Raw genomic sequence first — 20923 nt, 5'->3', positions numbered from 1 at the left:
AAAAAGCACTTGTGGATTTAATATTTTTTTGGGGGTTAATTCTCCTTTAAGGGGGCATGGCAAGAGGCGTGTCCTATGCCTACATACGCTTGTTAGTAGGTGTCCCTCATTCCCATCTCAAAATGTTGGGAGGATTGAGTCATTAGTAGCAAATTATCATATTAAAGGGGTTGGAAACCCTCACAGATTTTCACTTTAAGGCATTCTATGCCTTAAAGTGGAGGTTCACCCGGAAATGTTAATTTTTAACATTAGATGGATGCTCATTTTGTCAAGGGGAATCGGGTATTTTTTTTTAAAACGAAGCAGTACTTACCGTTTTAGAGAGCGATCTTCTCCGCCGCTTCCGGGTATGGGCTGCGGGACTGGGCGTTCCTATTTTGATTGACAGGCTTCTGACGGTCGCATCCATCGCGTCACGATTTTCTGAAAGTAGACGAACGTCGGTGCGCAGGCGCCGTATAGAGCCGCACCGACGTTCGGCTTCTTTCGGCTACTCGTGACGCGATGTATGCGACCGTCGGAAGCCTGTCGGAAGACTGTCAATCAAATAGGAACGCCCAGTCCCGCAGCCCATACCCGGAAGCGGCGGAGAAGATCGCTCTCTAAAACGGTAAGTACAGCTTCGATTTAAAAAAAAATACCGATTCCCCTTGACAAAATGAGCATCAATCTAATGTTAAAAAAAAAATTTCGGGTGAACTCCCGCTTTAAGGTGAAAAACCTTCTGGAGTGCAGCAGCCCCCCCAGATAGGATTGACAGTTTTTCTTCAAGCCAAACCCGAAGACCTTAACGGCACACCGCAAAAACATTTTTTTTTTAATATATAGTATAGAATTGTAACAGAGCCGGGAGACCTTTGGGCACTCCAAAGAGAATAGCACATAGCGCCCCCTCACCCTCCTGTCAGGCCCTGTTCTGAGCTACATTCCTGTCTCAATAATGTGTTTGGGTTTCAGGTAGACTGAAACCCGGACACGTGATTCAAAACCCGGACTGTCCCGGTGAATCCTGGACAGGTGGCAAACCTACCCCCCCAGAACCCCCCTTTTACTTACCTGAACTCATTGTCTGTGCCAATAGACGCAACAGCAGGACTCGGGAGCATGCCCGTACAAGTGCACCTATGAAGGGGAGGAGCCAGGAGTGCCACTCAGGGACCCCAGAATAGGAGGATTGGGGCTTCTCTGTGCAAAATCTTTGCACAGAGGAAGTAATTATGACATGTTTGTTATTTAAAAATAAATAAATGAACCTTTACAACCCCTTTAACTACTTCAGACCCGGGCCATTGTAAAAAGACGGCCACAAGGTGGCTCTACAATGCCGGGAGGCCTTTTTACTGCCTCCGGTCCTCCGGCCACTGGGGGGTGTGCTCGTGCCCGGCGCGTCACTGAGATGCCGATGCGCGTGCCTGGCGGCCACGATGTCCGCCAGGTACCCGGCAGTGACAGAGCAGGGACGTGGAGCACTGTGTGTAAACACAGAGCTCGACGTCCTGTCAGGGAGAGAGGAGATCGATGCTGTGTCCCTTGTACATAGGGACACAGATCAGTCACCTCTCCCAGTCAGTCCCCTCCCCCCACAGTAAGAACCACTCCCAGGGTACACATTTAACCCCTTCCTCACCCCCTAGTGTTAACCTCTTCCCCGCCAGTCACATTTATACAGTAATCAGTGCATTTTTATAGCACTGTTCACTGTATGAATGTGAATGGTCCCAAAAATTTGTCAAAAGTGTCCGATGTGTCCGCTACAATATCGCAGTCCTGACAAAAATTGCAGATCGCAGCCATTCCTAGTAAAAAATTTTTTTTCAGAATTCTATCCCCTGTTTTGTAGCCGCTATAACTTTTGCACAAACCAATCAATATACGCTTACTGCGATTTTTTTTTAACCAAAAATATGTAGAAGAATACGTATCGGCCTAAACTGAGAAAGAAAAATGTTTAAAAAATAAATAAAAAATTGGGATATTTATTATAGCAAAAAGTAAAAAATATTGTGTTTTTTTCAAAATTGTCGCTCTTTTTTTGTTTATAGCGCAAAAAATAAAAAACGCAGAGGTGATCAAATACCACCGAAAGAAAGCTCTATTTGTGGGGGAAAAAGGACGTCAAATTTGTTTGGGAGCCACGTCGCACGACCGCGCAATTGTCAGTTAAAGCGACACAGTGCTGAATCGCAAAAAGGGGCAAGGTCCTTTACCTGCTTAAGTGGTTAATTATGCAAAAAAGAAGCTCTATTTTGCAAATGTAATTTAGAATTTTCATTTAAAGCGTGACAGTGCCGAAAGCTGAAATTCCGCCTGGGCAGGAAGGAGGTATATGTGCCCAGTAAGCAAGTGGTTAACATAGCTTCCAACTGTCCCTGATTTCGAAGGGACTGTCCCTGATTTGGAACAAAGCCCCTCTGTCTTTCTTTCCTTATTTGTCCCTCATTTTGGTCTGATCTATATAGTTGTATATAAAATGCACTCTCTTTCAAAAAGTGTTTCCCAGTGCTAAACCTTTTATCCAATCTCTAAATGACTGCATTTGTACATTTCAAAAGCCAACATAAAGTAATAGTACTGTAGTGGTAAAAAAAAAAAAAAAACACTTGTGGGTTTACCTAATCATTTTTTGTATAATTCTCCTTTAAGGGGGCGTGACAGGAGGTGTGTCCTATGCGACATACTTTTGCTAATAGGTGTCTCTCATTCCCATCTCAATATGATGGGAGGTATGTATTATAACACTTGGGGAGTGCAGCGGCTACTGGTCAAAAATTTTAGAAACATTCCCAGACAGACGCTCTGTCTCCGACAAGTACATTCCACACATAAACAGTATTTAGCATACATATTTAGAGGTCTGGGAGCAGACCTGGATTAACACCTTTACACAAGGACAATGAAATGTCTTCCAGGCCCTGACTCAATTAGCATGTCACTAGTCAGGGCTAATCATAGAAAAGAGTCAGTATTGACTGGTTGGGTCACAATATCCTTTACAGACATTTAAAGAATATATGGTAGATTACTGTCCATGTTAAGATAATCCAAGGCCGGGATGATGTCTGTTTGCCGGGATAAACCATAAGCATTGCCATCTGGCTTACCAGGTCGGTAGCTGATGGTGAAGGTGAATAATGGAATTCAGTTCTGGAACAGTCACTTGCTTTGCTCTCTCAATGGCTCCCAAAACCTGTTGCTGATGCTCTTGGGACAGATAAGGCACAACCTGCGCGCAAATCCCATTTAATCTTGTCATGAATATGCATCAAGTCTGTCTGCCTACCTGATCTCCATGTGTTCATTAGAGGCAGATCCTGTTCTGGTTTCCCTTCTTATCACTTCCTCTTCCTGTATGGCTCCACCCTAGTCCATCCCAGGAAGCCTATATTAACCTTTGCTCTACAGGTCTGCAGTGCTGTTCAACAGTGTTCCTATGCTTAGTTCCTGTCTGCAGTGTATTGCTAGTTCCTGTTTGCAGAGTGCTACGATCATCTTCCGTGTACCGTTTTGGCTTGTCCCCGACTTCCCTGTCTGCCTGTGCCCCTGACTATTTGCATGTTCCACGGTTATCCTTGTCTGCCTGTTGCCCTGACCTCGGCCTGTCCATCACCACTGTTTGTCCTGCTGGCTGCTTCCCCCTTCTCCCTGCGGAGTGTGACTTGAGGAATCCCGGGAACGCGACCTGGACCCAGTTGCGGCCAAGACCATCCCTACCATCAAGGGCTCTGGTGAATACAAAACTGGGTCTTAGACTCCGCGCCCTGGGTGATCTTGGGTTACGCTTCCTCCCTGCCAGCAGTAGTCGGCTATAGGGTTCACTTCCCTGTGGTGCATCCCTGACCCCTACAGGGTGCACTTGTCACCTGGCCACAGGTGACCTGACAGTTTGAACAGCCATGAACCCGGCCGACGTGCCGCTTCCTGCAGATGACCCATTACAGGGCGTTGTTCACAGACTCGAGACGCATGAAGCTAATCAGGCTCAGGTGATGCGTTTCCTTCAGGATCTGGCTTCCCGCTTTGATCAGCTTCAGACCTCGTTGGGAGCCCCGAATCTACAACCCCAAGTACAACCAGCGGCAGCGGCTGCGCCCGTCGCACCAGTCGCAGAGTCGCATTCGCTGAAGCTACCACCTCCAGTCCGTTTTTCTGGAGACTCCAAGGCCTGCAGGGGGTTTCTTAGCCAGTGCACCATCCATTTTGAACTACAGCCTCAAAACTTCTTGTCTGATCGGGCAAAGGTAGCCTATATTATTTCCCTCCTTTCCGGTGAAGCTTTAGCCTGGGCTGCCCCTATGTGGGAGAGGAATGATCCGGTAGTTTCCAGCCTGTTCAACTTCCTAAAGCTCTTTCGGAACATCTTTGAAGAGCCGGCTCGGGCCTCTTCAGCAGCCAGTGCTCTGCTACGTCTCCGCCAAGAATCTCGTTCAGTGGGTCAATATGCTCTTCAGTTCCGTATACTCTCAGCTGAATTGAGCTGGAACAATGAGGCCCTGGTCGCTACCTTTTTACATGGCCTCTCTGACCGAGTGAAGGACGAATTAGCGGGAAGAACCATCCCCGTCGGTCTGGACGATGTCATCTCCCTGTGCAATCAGATCGATATTCGTTTTCAGGAGAGGTCCATTGAGAAAAGACACCAGCACTCCCTAGGTCGTAGTCAGTCTGTGCTTCCCTCACTTCGTCCCGTGGACCATCCTCTGCCTGCTGAGGAACCTATGCAGCTGGGCCGGACCAGACTAACACCCGAAGAACGTGCTAGACGCAGAACTCTGGGCTTGTGCCTCTATTGTGGAGGCAAGGGCCATCTTCGTGCCTCCTGCCCGCTACGCCCGGGAAACGCTCAGGTCTAATACATTTAGAAGGTGGAGTATTGGACCCAGAAACATCACCTTCCCTTCTGCTCCTGCCTTGGTCCCCATTTTTGTTCGAGAGATTTTCCGTCTTCATGGGGTTCCTTCTCATATTGTTTAGGACAGGGGTGTTCAATTTACGTCTCGTTTTTGGAGAGCCTTTTGCAAATCCCTCAATATTGCTTTGGATTTTTCCTCTTCTTACCATCCTCAATCCAATGGGCAGACGGAGAGGGTTAATCAGGAGTTAGAGGTTTTTCTTCGTACCTTAGTCTCCGCTCATCATGACGATTGGTCCTCTCTACTTCCATGGGCGGAATTTTCCCATAACAATCATGTAAATACCAGTTCGCAGAGAACACCCTTTTTCTCAGTTTATGGAAGACATCCTCAACTTCCACTTCCCATGACCTGTTCTCTGGATATCCCAGCTTTGGCTTCAGCTCAAGAGTCATTCAATTCCATCTGGAGCGAAGTCCATGATTCCCTCCGGGCAGCTGCCGACAAATTCAAAGGCTTTGCTGACCGCCGCAGGCGTAAACCGCCTTCTCTTCAACCAGGGGACAAAGTCTGGCGCTCCGAGTTCCTTCTCTGAAGTTTGCTCCAAGATTCATTGGTCCATACACCATAATGGCTAAGCTGAATCCAGTTTGTTTCAAACTTCAGATTCCCAAAAACCTCAAAATCTCTAACTCCTTCCATGTTTCCCTTCTGAAGCCTTTAGTCCTTAATAGGTTCTCTCGTCCTCTCCCCACCACGGCACCAGTCTCTGAGGAGAATCAGGAATATGAGGTCAGTCAAGTTCTGGATTCCCGACTCTGTAGAGGCGCTCTTCAGTACCTTGTTCATTGGAAAGGCTTTGGTCCTGAGGAGAGGTCTTGGGTTCCTGCATCAGAGGTCTTTGCACCTCGTCTATTGAAGAATTTTCATCTGAAGTTTCCCTCTAAACCCGGACCCAGGCGGGGAAGGGGGAGGCCTCGTAAGAGGGAGGGTACTGTCATGAATACCTGATCTCCATGTGTTCATTAGAGGCAGATCCTGTTCTGGTTTCCCTTCTTATCACTTCCTCTTCCTGTATGGCTCCACCCTAGTCCATCCCAGGAAGCCTATATTAACCTTTGCTCTACAGGTCTGCAGTGCTGTTCAACAGTGTTCCTATGCTTAGTTCCTGTCTGCAGTGTATTGCTAGTTCCTGTTTGCAGAGTGCTACGATCATCTTCCGTGTACCGTTTTGGCTTGTCCCCGACTTCCCTGTCTGCCTGTGCCCCTGACTATTTGCATGTTCCACGGTTATCCTTGTCTGCCTGTTGCCCTGACCTCGGCCTGTCCATCACCACTGTTTGTCCTGCTGGCTGCTTCCCCCTTCTCCCTGCGGAGTGTGACTTGAGGAATCCCGGGAACGCGACCTGGACCCAGTTGCGGCCAAGACCATCCCTACCATCAAAGGCTCTGGTGAATACAAAACTGGGTCTTAGACTCCGCGCCCTGGGTGATCTTGGGTTACGCTTCCTCCCTGCCAGCAGTAGTCGGCTATAGGGTTCACTTCCCTGTGGTGCATCCCTGACCCCTACAGGGTGCACTTGTCACCTGGCCACAGGTGACCTGACAAATCTTTTGACAATTTCAGCCTGTTTGTGCATTTCAACGTTCAAGCCACGGGACATCTCATAATACATGACGTAGTGTCGTTGCATCTCTGATTTCTCACTGGCCAACTTGTCACATTCCCATTTTAGACTGTGATATTGTGCCGGATCTACAGTACATGTCGGGGAAGATAGTCTTACCTGGGTCTCAGCCGCAAGCGAGTTGGTTCCAGCAACGCGGGTTGGGGCACAGGTAGTTACTGTGTGGGCTTCAGCGGGACACATCGGGGCGTACGCAGAAACAAGGGGGGCCAAATCATTCCCCAGTAGTACATCTGCTGGCAAGTCCTTCATCACCCCCACATTCATATGTCCCGAACCAACCACCCAATCCAGGTGAACCCGGGCAACGGGTAGCCGGAAGACGGTGCCTCCCGCTACTCATATGGCTACGGTGTCTCCGGTGTGCTGGCTCTCTGGGATGAGTTTCTTCTGTAGCAGGGTCATGGTAGCACCAGTATCACGTAGCCCATTGGCTACCTTTCCATTGACCCGGACAGTCTGCCTGTGTTGCTGCCTGTTGTCCTGGTTAGCTGCTTGTATCGGATCTGCCTCGTGCAGAATGCCCCAATGTTCTTCCTCCTCAACGCAGTGGGCCGCAGGCATGGATGTGTGGGGGTTCCCCCTTTCTGGCTGTCTCCATGACTGTGACTGCCTGGGGGGATTCAATGGACAGTCTAGCTTTCTGTGTCCTAGCTGTTTACACCCAAAACACCTGATGGGCTGTGAGTAGTCCTGGGAGTTGAACCTAGGCTTCTGAGGATAAGTGGCCGCTGGAGGTGGTGTGGTAGGACGGTCCGACTGGGGTTTGTAGGCAATAGCCGGCGGGGGTGCCGCTGATCGATAATCCACCCGAGCTGTGGTCTTGACCACAGAGTTGTCCAGTTTGCGGGCGTCTGTGCATTCGTCCGCCAGGCGAGCTGCTTCAGACAAGGAGAAAGGGTTTCTGTCCCGGACCCATTCTCTGACTTCCCGGGACAGTTTGTCAAAGAAGTGCTCCAGCAGGAACACCTGCAGCACCTCTTCCCCGGATTCTGCTTGGCATCCATCGACCCAGTGGAATGCTGTGCGGTGTAGGCGGCATGCCCACTCGGTATATGAGTCTCCAGTCTGCTTGCTCGTCTCTCGGAACCGCCTCCGGTATGCCTCCGGTGTGACGGCATACCTGGCCAAAAGTGCTTCTTTTACCAGTCCATAGTTCATAATATCCTTGTCTGGGATGGCCCTGAACGCTTCACTGGCCCGGCCGGACAATTTCCCAGACAAAATGGTAACCCATTCCTCTGTGGGCACCCGGTGTAGGGCACATTGCCGTTCAAAATCAGCAAGGTACCCATCAATCTCCCCTTCAGTTTCAATGAAGTTCTTAAAAGCAGCAAAATATTTCTTTCTCCTTTCAGTTGGTGCTGCTGTGACTTCTGCTGCTGCAGAACGTCTTTGCCGTAGCCAATTTGCGTCCACAGCAGCTATAACTCGGTCTATGATCTCCGGTGGAGGGTTAGGACCATAGTGTACCAGTCTTAGTTTGACAGCCCGATCAAAGCTTGCCTCCTCCGGGGTCCTGTCTGTTACGCTGGGCCTTTCCGTTACGTTGGGTCTTTCGGCTCCATCCATTTGGACAAGTTCTGTGATCACGTCCATCTTCTTATGGTTGCTGGCTGGTCTGCCACGGTTCTCCAGTAGTCCTTGTAGCTGTCCTTTAAGCGATGGAATTATCCCGCTGCTAGCCACCAATTGTAACGGTTACCACCGTTTACAACCTTCCATCCCATCCACGACAGCTCATCTGACACACAGACAAATCAGCAGGCATGCCATTTTCCCAGAATCAAGACGAGACACAGCTCTGTACTTGTTCCAAATGTAATGATCACTTTAATGGTTTCTTTCAGTCTTATATACAGTACAAGGCATTAAAGGAACAATCAACTCCCCACCCACACATCACACATTGATCTCCTTCCAATCCACATCCCCAGACAGACGCTCTGTCTCCGACAAGTACATTCCACACATAAACAGTATTTAGCATACATAATTAGAGGTCTGGGAGCAGACCTGGATTAACACCTTTACACAAGGACAATGAAATGTCTTCCAGGCCCTGACTCAATTAGCATGTCACTAGTCAGGGCTAATCATAGAAAAGAGTCAGTATTGACTGGTTGGGTCACAATATCCTTTACATTTAATGAATATATGGTAGATTACTGTCCATGTTAAAACAATCCAATATACTGTATGTCTCTTTATTTCCTGGCTCAACCTGTGCCCAAAAGTGACTCCTGTTACAGTTACCACAACCTCTTTAGCAATATTTGGACAGTATTGTACTGCAGACAGTAATATATTGATCTCAAAATGGCGGGAAAAAAGCAATTAACAAACGACAGACTATTATATTCCTTAAAAGTGTAGGTCCTTCTTTTAGCGAAATTGCAAAGATATCCAAGGTCAATACAGTAGACCATGGATATACATTACACCATTAAAAGGCACTTAAAACTGGAGGAAACTCTTGACAGGAGGAGGTCTGGCAGTAGTGTTGCCACCTTTTCTTTAAGTCAAACACGAACACTTCAGTGTCACATAGCATTTTTTTTCAAAGTCTGCATAGATAAACTATGCATAGATGTTACCATTAAATAACATTTCTAATCATATGAACTTAATCACAAGAGTCCCCCTTTACATCAGAGTCCACAGAGTTCCCCCTTTACATCAGAGTCCGGAGATTTCCCCCTTTTACAGCAGAGTCCACAGAGTTCCCCTTTTACATCAGAGTCCACAGAGTTCCCCTTTTACATCAGAGTCCACAGAGTTCCCCTTTTACATCAGAGTCCACAGAGTTCCCCCTTTAAATCAGAGTCCACAGAGTTCCCCTTTTACAGCAGAGTCCGCAGAGTTCCCCTTTCAAATCTGAACTCACAGAGTTCCCTATCACTGTAAGGGTTGACCCTGCAGACTCTGATGTAAGGGAGAACTTTGGGGACTCTAATATAAGGGATGCTCTGGTGTTCAGAGAGGACTCTGATGTAAGGGGGGACACTGTGGCCTCTGGTGTAAAGGGGAGCTCTGATGTAATGAGTGCTCTGAGAAGCCTAATTTACCTTAGTGTACTCACTCAGAGGCAGGAAAGAGAAGGGGGGAAGGGGGGAGACTTCAGTCACAGACAGGGATGGATGGTGAGCTCACTCACCCCTTGGCAGTCAGCACCTCTCATCCAGATGTATCTGAGGCTGCTGGGCTTCAAATTTCCCATCCCCACTTTCCTTTTCTGAGGTACAGCGCTGGAGATTAGAGTGTGGTCAGTCAAAGAGGGGTAGGGGCAGGAGGAAGAGGTGCAGATTGAGCCCTCTCTCCTTTCCCATCTGTGTGTGTGTTTGGGAGACTGTTAGTGTTGGCTTTGGGCAGCATGAAAGAGAGTGTAACAGACACTGTCAGCCTAGACACCTGCAGCCAGCAATCCTGCTGGGAAGCCATAGTCCGGTCTGAATAATGTGTCCGGGTCTCAGACAGTCTGAAACTCGGACGCATGATTCCAAACCCGAACTGTCCGGGTGAATCCCGGACAGGTGGCAACTATCTGGTAGACCTAAAGCCACAACAGAAACAGAAGACACGTTTCTGAGGGTCAACAGCTTTCATGACAGGCGGCCCACAGGACAACAGCTTTAAGCACAGCTTAACACTAAGGCCCCGTACACACGACCAGTTTCCTCGGCAGAATTCAGCTTCCGACCGAGTTTCTGGCTGAATTCTGCCGAGAAACCCGGCCGTGTGTACACTTTTGGCCGAGGAAGCCGACGAGGAGCTCGGCGAGGAAATAGAGAACATGTTCTCTATTTCCTTGTTGCTCTATGGGAGCTCTCGTCCCGCCGAGCTCCTCGGCGGCTTCAGTGCTGAACTGGCCGAGGAACTCGATGTGTTTGGCACGTCGAGTTCCTCGGCCGTGTGTACGAGGCCTGATACTGACCGTAGGTTTAAGCTGCAGGTTTGACAGGTCTAGTGGCTGTAAGAAAGCCATTGCTAAGATGGCAAAATAAGAAAAGGAGACTCACCTGGGCCATGAAGCACTGCCATTGGTCTACTGAGGACTGGAAGAAGGTCTTATGGACCAAAGCCAAATTGGAGTTCTTTGGTTCATCACGCAGGGTTTTTGTATGCCATCGAGTAGGTGAAGGATAGTTCCTCAGTGTGTGACACTACCTGTCAAACATGGAGGAGGAAGCGTGATGGTGTGGGACTCTTTTGCTGGCGACTGGCACAGAGTAAATGGCTCCCCGAACCAAACGCCGTTTCCGTAAGAGATACACCGCGTAAAGATAAAGCTGCCCCCTAGGTGGCGTAGCCAATGTTAAGTTAGATGTTAAATTTTACTTAGTTTGCGTAAGTCGCCCGTGAATGGGGCTGGACATAATTTACGTTCACGTCGAAACCAATACATCCTTGCGGCGTACTTTGGAGCAATGCACACTGGGATATGTACACGGACGGCGCATGCGCCGTTCGTAAAAAACGTCAATCACATCGGGTCACCAATCATTTACATAAAACACGCCCCCTCATCCTCATTTGAATTAGGCGTGCTTACGCCGGCCCCATTTACGCTACGCCGCCGTAACTTAGGAGGCAAGTGCTTTGTGAATACAGCACTTGCCTCTCTGACTTACGGCGGCGTATCGTAAATACGATACGCTACGCCACCTCAAAGATGCGCCATTCTACGTGAATCCAGCCCTGACAATACCCATTCACGGGTAATTTGCCCGGTTTGCACCAAAAAGTCAGCACAGGAAGTCAAAATATCACCCCCTCTGTGACACAGTTAAAAAACAAGTTCTGCTATACATGCCATGGAGAGCAATGGGCATGACCAGATTGCATCTAACAGTGGCAGTGGCTTAAAAGAGGATGATTAACCGCTTCAATACTGGGCACTTTCACCCCTTCCTGCCCAGGTCAATTTTCAGCACTGTCACACTTTGAATGACAATTGCGGGGTCATGCAACGCTGTACCCCAATTACAATTTTTTTTTTTTTGAGATAGACAGAATTTTCTTTTGGTGGTATTTAACCGGTTCCCGAACGGCTCACGCAGACATTCTGTGACAGAATGGCTCTCGCCCAGGAGAGTCACCAGAGTCCGCGCGTGCATTGCGGGTGGCGCGCGCCCGCTGCACAGTTGGGAACCCCGATGCGCGTGGCCAGCTGGCGCGATCGCCGCTGGCCACGCGCGATTTTGTGCACGAGCGCCAGCACCAGGGATGGACTGGCCAATCGGGACTACCGTGAGATTCCCGGTGGGGCGATGGCTCAGTGGGCCGATCGGAGGTCCGCGGCAATCTACCCATCAATCACCGACAGCTGGTACCTGCCAAGTAGATCGAGATTTAGCGAGCATGCAGAGTAGCACAGGAAGCGTGTGCAATATGTTCTCTCTCCTGTCACGGCACTCGCGCTGCTCCGCGGTGGCCCCTCCTCTCTTCTCGTCCATCCCCATTTGCTTGTGACTTCATCTGAGATGGACGAAAAGAGAGGAGGGACCGCCTGGGAGCCGAGTGAGTGCCGTGACAGGAGAGAGAACATATTTCATGTGCTGTGCCTCAATGTGGTGTGCCCTGATGTGCTGTGATGGGCCCTGATGTGATGTGCCCCGTGCCCTGATGTGCTGTGCCCTGTACCCTGATGTGCTGAGCTCTGTACCGTGCCCTGATATGCACTGTACCCTAATGTGTTGTGCCCTGGGCCGGTTTGGATGAAGTCAAGGGCCACAAATTTTGTCCCAGTCCAGCCCTGGGCAGCACGGGGGTTTGTGTGTGTAAACACACAAATCCCTGTGCTGTCAGAGGAGAGATGACAGAGCGTTAGGGTGACCACATGTCCCGGATTGCCCGAGACAGTCCCGCATTTTGCAGGTCTGTCCCGGGCACCTTTATTTCAGGACAATACAGTGTCCCGGAATGAAACTGGCACAGTCACCCCCCAAGCCAAACTAATGCCCCCAAAAAAGGGCTGCCACATCACCGCTTTACTCACTGACAGTACTTGTCCTGGCCGGGAATGCCTGGAGGAGCACAGTCCCCGCCCCCCTGTTTGTGATGGGAGAAATCATAAATCCCACATCTTGTTTCCAATCACTGTGCTGTGATTCGTTACAGCACAAGCTAATTTTTGGGAAGGGGGGTGTCCCTGAATGATAGTTTGGAAATGTGGTCTCCCTATAGAGCGCGTGTTTCCACGAATTGTCATCTCTTCTAGTTAGTCCCATCCCCCCCACAGTTAGAACACACAATAGGGAACACAGTTAACCCCTTGATCACCCCCTGTGTTAACCTCTTCTCTGCCAGTGACATTTACATAGTAATCAGTGCATATGTATAGTACTGATCGCTCTGTAAATGTCAATGGTCCCAAAAATGTGTCAAAAGTGTCCGAACTGTCAGCCACAATACCACAATACCGCAAAAAATTGCAGATCACCACCATTACTAGTAAAAAAAAATAAAAAAATAAAACCGCTACATATAAATGCCATAAATCGTTCCCATAGTTTGTAGACGCTATGGGCCAGATTCACGTATAATCGCGCAAATCTGCGGCGGCGTAACGTATCACATTTACGTTACGCCGCCGCAAGTTTTACGGGCAAGTGCTTGATTCACAAAGCACTTGCCTGTAAAGTTGCGGCGGCGTAACGTAAATCCTCCGGCGCAAGCCCGCCTAATTCAAATGATCCGGCTAGGGGGCGTGGATCATTTAAATTAGGTGCGTTCCCGCGCCGAACGTACTGCGCATGCGTCGACCCTAAAATTTCCCGACGTGCAGTGCGCTAAAAGACGTCATTGGTTTCGACGTTAACGTAAATGGCGTCCAGCGCCATTCACGGACGACTTACGCAAACGGCGTAAATTTTCAAATTTTGACGCGGGAACGACGGCCATACTTAACATTGACTGCGCCTCATATACCCAGGGGCAACTTTACGCGTCGCAAATCTTACGTAAACGGCGTAACTTCACTGCGTCGGTCGGGCGTACGTGCGGAAATTCGCGTATTTTGCTAATTTGCATACTCGATCGGGAAAACGATGTCGGCGACACCTAGCGGCGAAAAAAAAAAAATGCATTTAAGATCCGACAGCGTAAGAGCCTTACACCTGTCGGATCTAATGGTTATCTATGCGTAACTGATTCTATGAATCAGGCGCATAGATACGACGGGCGGACTCAGGGATACAACGGCGTATCTCTTTTGAGAATCTGGCCCTATAACTTTTTACCAAAAATATGTAGAAGAATACATATTGGCCTAAACTGAGGAATTTTTGAAAATTGGGATATTTACTATAGCAAAAAGTAAAAGAAATTGGGGTTATTTATGAAAGGCAAATCCACTTTGCACTACAAAAGCAAACTGCACTTGAAGTTGCACTGAAAGTGCACTTGGAAGTGCAGTCGCTGTAAATCTCAGGGGTAGATCTGAAATGAGGGGAAGCTCTGCTGATTTTATTATCCAATCATGTGCAAGCTAAAATGCTGTTTTTAGTGCAGTGGTGACATAGCCTTAGTCACTCAGATACCTCCTGGGAAGGTGAATAAGACCAAAAGTCACAAAGATGTCCCCCCCCCCCCCCCTATTCAAATGTAAAGGTTTACAAAGTACAGATGAGGAGACGGCCTTCTTTAACACACCCACCTTCTCAGTGGTCATGTCCTTAATTATGTAGCAACTGCACACTTGTAGCCATGAGCCCACCATTTATGATAGAGTAAAGGAGGGTTATAAATGGAGCCGCAGATGAACATTGATCCCCCACTCCTGCACAGCCAGGCACACCGAATATTTACAATTTTCCTTGCTTTTCAGGATCAGTGCCAGAACATGTATGTTTGCCATGGCAGCTTCCCTGTGCATCTCGACAGTAAAAAATAACTTCTGATCCCCAAACACCATGCCCTCCTGACATCACAGTACTATTCCCTTCTAAACTAGGGTGACCAGACATCCCTGGTTTCAGGGGACAGTCCCCGGATTGAGGACACTGTCCCCGGACCAAGTCTGTCCCCGGATTGGATTTGAACATTGGCTGGGGCAATTTCAAAGACAGTCAGTGCAGAATAAAAAAAAAAAAATCAGAATTACACACCGCTCCTACTAGCTTAGGTGGGGTGTATTTTTTTCCATTATCTGTACCCCTTTCTGATGATCATGTGCTGGTTGGAGTGGAAGGAATATTTCTTCAGTTTCAGGTGCATGCCCATTCAGCTCCGATCGCATGTTCTTCTGCCTTGGCTCAAGTCCCGGGCAGCCGCCTGCCTGCTTAAAGTGGAGTTCCACCCTGAAAATAAAATTGACACCAAAAATCTAGAAAAAAAAAATTTGAAAAAAAAAAAAATGTTTTACTTACCAGAAATAGCTGTTGCTATGCGGAAGACCCTAACCTGCCTCTTCATCCTCCGGGGTGGATCTTCTTCCTCATCCTACACTCGGTGTCTTCTTGTGAATGGGGCGCGCTGCCTTCTGGAAACTGTGTGTATCCCAGAGAGCAGCCAGCCCGTTCACAAAGCGCCACGCTGCTCGCACATGCGCAGTAGGAAACGGGCAGTGAAGCCGCACGGCTTCACTACCTGTTTCCCTTACTGTGGATGGCGGCGCCTGGAGCTGCCAGGATCGAGGGATCAGCTTTGGCAGGGGCGGACATCGCGTGCGCCTAGGACGGGTACAGTAAGTGTTCTTATTAAAAGTCAGCAGCTACAGTGTTTGTAGCTGCTGACTTTAAAAAAAATAATCGCCGGTGGAACCCCCCTTTAACTTCTTGGCTTCCCTGGCGGAGTGATCTTCCTCCCCACCCAGTAGTAGCCCAGTAGTAGCCAGGGCCCAGAGAGTAAGACTTGACAGGCTGTGAGGCAGGCGGTGGCGGCGATGGACAGAGAGTCGCTGATTGCCGCCACTACTAGTAAAAAAAAATGTCCCTGGATTTCATTAAAAATATCTGGTCACCTTATTCTAAACCCCCAGGACTATGCCCTCCTGATCCCTCAGTACTGTGCCCCCCTGACCCCCCAGTACCATTACTTCCTGACCCCCCCCAGTACCATGCCCTCCTGACCCCACAGCACCATGCCCTCCTTACCATCCAGCACTTCTGATCCCCCCAATACCATACCCTTCTGTTCTTCAAGTGCCATGACACCCTAGCCCATCTGACCCCCCAGTACCAAGCCCTCCTGATCCCCCTGCACTGTGCCCTCCTGACCCCCCAAGTACCATACCCCCTGAACCTTGCCCTTTTTATCTCTCTGTACAATGCCTTCCTGACCCATGCCCTACATCTTACTGACCTCTGTACACTGCCCTACCTGCTAATGACCTCTGTACACTGCCCTACCTGCTACTGACCTCTGTACACTGTCATACATGCTACTGACCTCTGTACACTGCCATACATGCTACTGACCTCTATAAACTGCCATACAGGCTACTGACCTATGTACACTGTCCTACATGCTACTGACCTTTGTATACTGCCCTAGCAAATACTGACCTCTGTGCACCGCCCTACTCACTACTAACCTCTGGGGGCTTGGTAGTTACCTAGAAAAAAAAAAAGTTGCGTCAACTCAGTGATCTTTGCTTTCTTCCATGTTGTCATGATAGATCTCCACCTCTCAAAGATTGCCTACCCTGGTCTAGGGATGTCTTTTTGTGGTTTTATTGTTAAATAACTTGGATGAGATGTAGGGTAGTATGAGATACTTCGGAACCACTAACAGAAACAAGAGGACACAGTTCTCTATGTCACAAACTTTAGGAACTTTTCTTCTGCTCAACTCAAAATACAATCCTCCTGTGAGAGATAAGTAGAGGCTAGAGGTATGTACTCCTCTAGAGGAGAGCTACTTGTCCCAACTTTTAAGGACAGTCCTCCCACGAGAAATCAGAAAATACTAATTTATGCACCTCTCTTGAGAGGAACTACTTAGCTCAAAGTCTTTCCACAAAGTTAGAGGGGAATAGTCGGTGAGAGGAACTACTTAGCTAAGTCTTTCCACAAAGAGGGGACTAGTCGGTATGTACCTCTCAGAAGAGAAACTACAATGCCCAACAATTAGTAGTTAGTAGTAGTTCTCATTCACTAGAGTCTTGCAACAAAGCAGTACTCACAAGGCCAAGGGAGCAGCTATGCCCATTTAGCTTTTTTCATGTACCTTCCAGTGAAAGTATGCAGATTAGATCATTGGATGAAACTTCTGTCACAGCCGAGACCTTGATGAACCACCACTTGAAACAACAGGATGGCTGGAGATGGGGGAAGCAACCCCCACTTGAACAGGTGGAATCCCTTGAACAGGAAGACACTGCTGTTCTACAGCCCAACCTATTTATGTGCTCCTCAGCCACCTTCTGGGTGCGCTTCCCCAGGGATTGGCTGCTGCACCATGAATATTCATGCTGCCTATTTGCCTTTCTCCACCCCTATGTTCCAGAATGGTCACACTTACCCATAACGCAGGTGGTCAGACACTATAGCTGGCTTCTGTGTTCTTCACCTATAGCAGCCCCCTTTCTCATAGGGCAAGCAGGCTTACCACTACTTAATTGCCCCCAAGACTTACGTATAAATAATGCTATAGTGTCTGGCTACCATGCCAGGGCAAGCGCAAACTGAACAAAGCAAACAGATACTTGCGGTTGGCAGACAGGCAGAGTGTTTCAATGACAGTCCAGGTATAAAGTTCAGAATAGTCGGAGTCAATCCATAGTCAAAAGGCAGGCAGAATTCGGAGAATAGTCCATATCCAATGTGAGGTCATCAACAAGGGAATACAATCTAGCAGAGCAGGGCAGACAAGCAGGGAGTCTGGAACACAAATTACACATGCTAATTACACATCATAAGCATGAGACTGCAGGCTTGCCTGGTTTAAATCAGGTTTTGGTCTCCACCCAGATATCAATCACCTTCCAGGTGGACAGGCAGACAGGGAATGATAGACAGGGGGATGTAGTGGCGCTTGCAAATACTAAAAACCGACAATAATTTAAAACAATAAAATATTCTAAACAATGATTCCTAAAGTATGAGAGTGAGTCCGTCCTCTACTGGGGTAAAAATGTATAACACTCGAGGTCTATGCCCAAAGAATACCATCCAACATCAATAATTAGATGTGGAAGGAACTGCGAGTGAATAAATAATGAAATCCAATGGATAAAAGTGCCTGACTGGCCGCACAGTGTACATGGGATAATAATCCTTTTTTTAAAAATATGTGTCATAAATCCTTAAAGTGCTTGATGAAAAACAAGTGCAAAGTGCTAATAAATAAAACAATAATAGCAGTAAGCCCTGGTTCACACTAGGTACGATTTGGAACGATTTGAGATGCGATTTGACATGTCAAATCGCATCTCAAATCGGCGGCAATTGTCGGCAATGGCACTGTCCTAATCAGTGCGACGCTGCATCTGCGATTTCAAAAAGTAGTTCCTGTACTACTTTTTGCGATTTCGGGCCGCGATTTACATTAAATTGCGGCCGAAATCCTGGCAAAATCGCAGCCGCGAAATCGCGGTAAAATCGCGCATTTTACCGCAGTGTGAACCTAGGCTGAATGAAAGCTCCAGCTCTCCTGGAAAGTGGTTAATTACTAATTAGCAAACACATGCAGGAAAAAGCAACAACTGAAAAGAAGTCCAAAAATGCAAGTGTCCTAAAAACCTAAACGGTTCAATCATAAAACTGTTGTTTTTCTGTGCAATGAAAAAAATATAATATAATAATAAAATAAAAAATAAAAAAATAAAAAAATCATAAATAATAGTCCAAAAACAGATAGTACAATATCACTGCAGGATAAGTGATAGTGAATAAAACTATATCCAGTGCACAATCAAGTGATAATGATAATATTAAAAATAAAGTCCAAAGTGCAAAGTGCATCTGTGCTCCATTCAACAATTCAGATGATCAGTGGTTAATTCAGTGAAGACTTGTTACATTGTGCTCATTCAATGAAGACTTGTTACATTGTGCTCATATGTCTGTGAATCAAACCAGCCCGATTTTCCTCAGTGTAGGGATTATTTTTACCAGCCTCTTACCTTCCTGAGGCTTTTACCAAGCCTGTAACAGGAGCTGCTCTGCAGTCACATAAATAAAATCTAGGATCCAAAGACGGCTCACACTCCTCCCCATTCAGGCTCTCAAAAAGAAACACAGGAATGCCTCCATAGCATAAAACCACAGGATATCAGTTTAATAAAGAAAAACGAATACACTCACAAACATTGCTGTGTTAAACAGCGTGTGTACAATCGAGTGTCACCGCTCTGCGGCCGCAAAGCAGGTGACTTCACCAGCAAGCCCTCTGTGTCCTCCTCACGCGTATCGCGACAGCCCTACGTCGCTTAATCATAGGATAGAGGGCAGCTGGTGTGGACATGATTTTTATAGCGCCGGCATCACAAGTAAAGAGCTATGCAATTAGATAGCAATCATAAAATAAAAGTACATCTACATCATTGCGATCAATCTAGACATATAGTGTTTCTACAGTGATGTTAGATAAAATATAACTATATATAAAAAAACATAATTCAGACAAAGCGATCCTCTGAGTTAAGTGCTCCCTCTAGTGGTAGGAGGAAGGAATAGTATAAGTAAAATATAGGTGGACTGTTAAATGTCGCCACCTGCTGGAAATGTAAGGTGCATATTTCAAATGCCCAGCCATCCACCTCATTGTCGTGCTGAACATTTAGATTAATCCAATTCTATTCAGAGAGACAGAACATAATAAGAAAAAAGGCAGTGCGGAACCCAGGTAGGCAATCTTCTACTAATTTATGAAATAATTCATAAGTGTAAAAACCCTGATCAAGGCTAAAATATATGTGGTAGGGAGATATAAAGCCACAATAAAATAAAATTAAAATGAATAATCCAATGTAAAAAACCCCTTATGTGGCAATATTAACCATAAAGTGACTCATATGTATAAAACAATGGCCAAGGCTAATAAATATATGGTAAAAAATTCCAGAGCCACAATAAGAAATATAATAAGGAATAAATGTTAAAAATGTCAATATAAAATGGCAATAAAAAGGAAAATCCGATACTGTAAGACCAATACATGGTTGCGCTAATCAAATAACCAGGACCAGTAAATAAGTACGGTGATGTAACCCTAAAACCACAGCAGTACCTATTTAAAATTATTGGTAAAATAATTATAAAATCACTAGTAAAAGAATCAGGCAAATAGGTAGTTAAAAGTTGGATATAAAACAATTCAAATCAAACTCGACATTGTGCCCCTGTGGCGTGAGGGTGCATAACTCGTGTATCCAACGAGATTCTGCCTGACTAATTTTCTGCACTTTATTGTCTCCTCTCCAATGCGGTTTGTATTTCTCTATCCCCCACACCATCAATGACGAGGGGTCTCTATTGTGGCACTGGTCATAGTGGCGGGATAGACTATGCTTGGGGAACCCATTGATTATGTTTTGTGTGTGTTCCCGAAGTCTTTTCCGCAATTTCCTTTTTGTTCTGCCCACATATTGAATCTTGCATGGACATTCCAACAAGTACACTACCCCCTCCGTTTCACAGGAGATAAATTCTTTGATTTTATATTGTTTCCCTGTAAAACAGGAATTTAAAGTCTCTTTCTTCTTTTTGCTCTCTTTGGTGCGTTTGCAAGTAAAGCATTTTTTACACGGATAGTACCCTTTCTCATTAAAAAATGAAAAACTTTTTTTCTCTGGTGGATCTAGTACGTTTTTAGCAATAATATCTCTCAGCGTTGGGGCCCTCCTATATGTGAATAGGGGTTTTTCAGGAAGTACCTGTGCCAAATGTCGGTCGGCCTTCACAATATGCCAATATTTTTTACAGATCGCCTCTATTTGCTTGTGTTGTACACTATAATCCATTATTAATGGTATTTTTCCAGTGAAGGAGCTGTTTCTCACAGAGTCCTGGATCAGCGTGTCTCTATCCAAAGTGACTACGTCTTTGATTTTTTTCTCAATAAAATCTGGTTTGTAACCTTTTTCTATAAATCTTTTGCCAATAAAATCAGCCTGTTCCAGGAATACGTTGGTTTTCGTACAGTTTCTCCTCAATCTCAAGAGCTGACCCTTCGGTATATTCTCTAACCAGGGATTGTGGTGGCAGCTGTCCAGAGGCAGATAACTATTTCTGTCCACAGTTTTAAAATGAGTTTGAGTTACTAGTTTCGTCCCTTCTTTGGTAATCTCAAGGTCCAGAAAGTTGATTTTTTCATCACTCAGCTCCCAGGTTAATTTAATATTCTTGTCATTTGAGTTAAGATAAAAACCGAAGTCAATAAGACTCTCCTTATCCCCATCCCATATAATTAAAATATCATCAATAAAACGCCTGTATA

At 46.8% G+C, this 20923-nt stretch overlaps 1 protein-coding gene across 1 annotated transcript in view; it reads right to left on the bottom strand.

Moving 5' to 3' along the window:
* SCOC (short coiled-coil protein) overlaps window positions 1-20923 on the bottom strand; it is a 132386-nt gene that overhangs the window by 37760 nt on the left and 73703 nt on the right. The window lies entirely within an intron of this gene.

The sequence above is a fragment of the Rana temporaria genome, chromosome 1 (genome assembly GCF_905171775.1).
Source record: "Rana temporaria chromosome 1, aRanTem1.1, whole genome shotgun sequence".
In the NCBI taxonomy this organism is placed as follows: Eukaryota; Metazoa; Chordata; class Amphibia; order Anura; family Ranidae; genus Rana; species Rana temporaria.
Note: the sequence above shows the minus strand (reverse complement) of the source record. Positions and strands in the feature narration are given on the sequence as shown.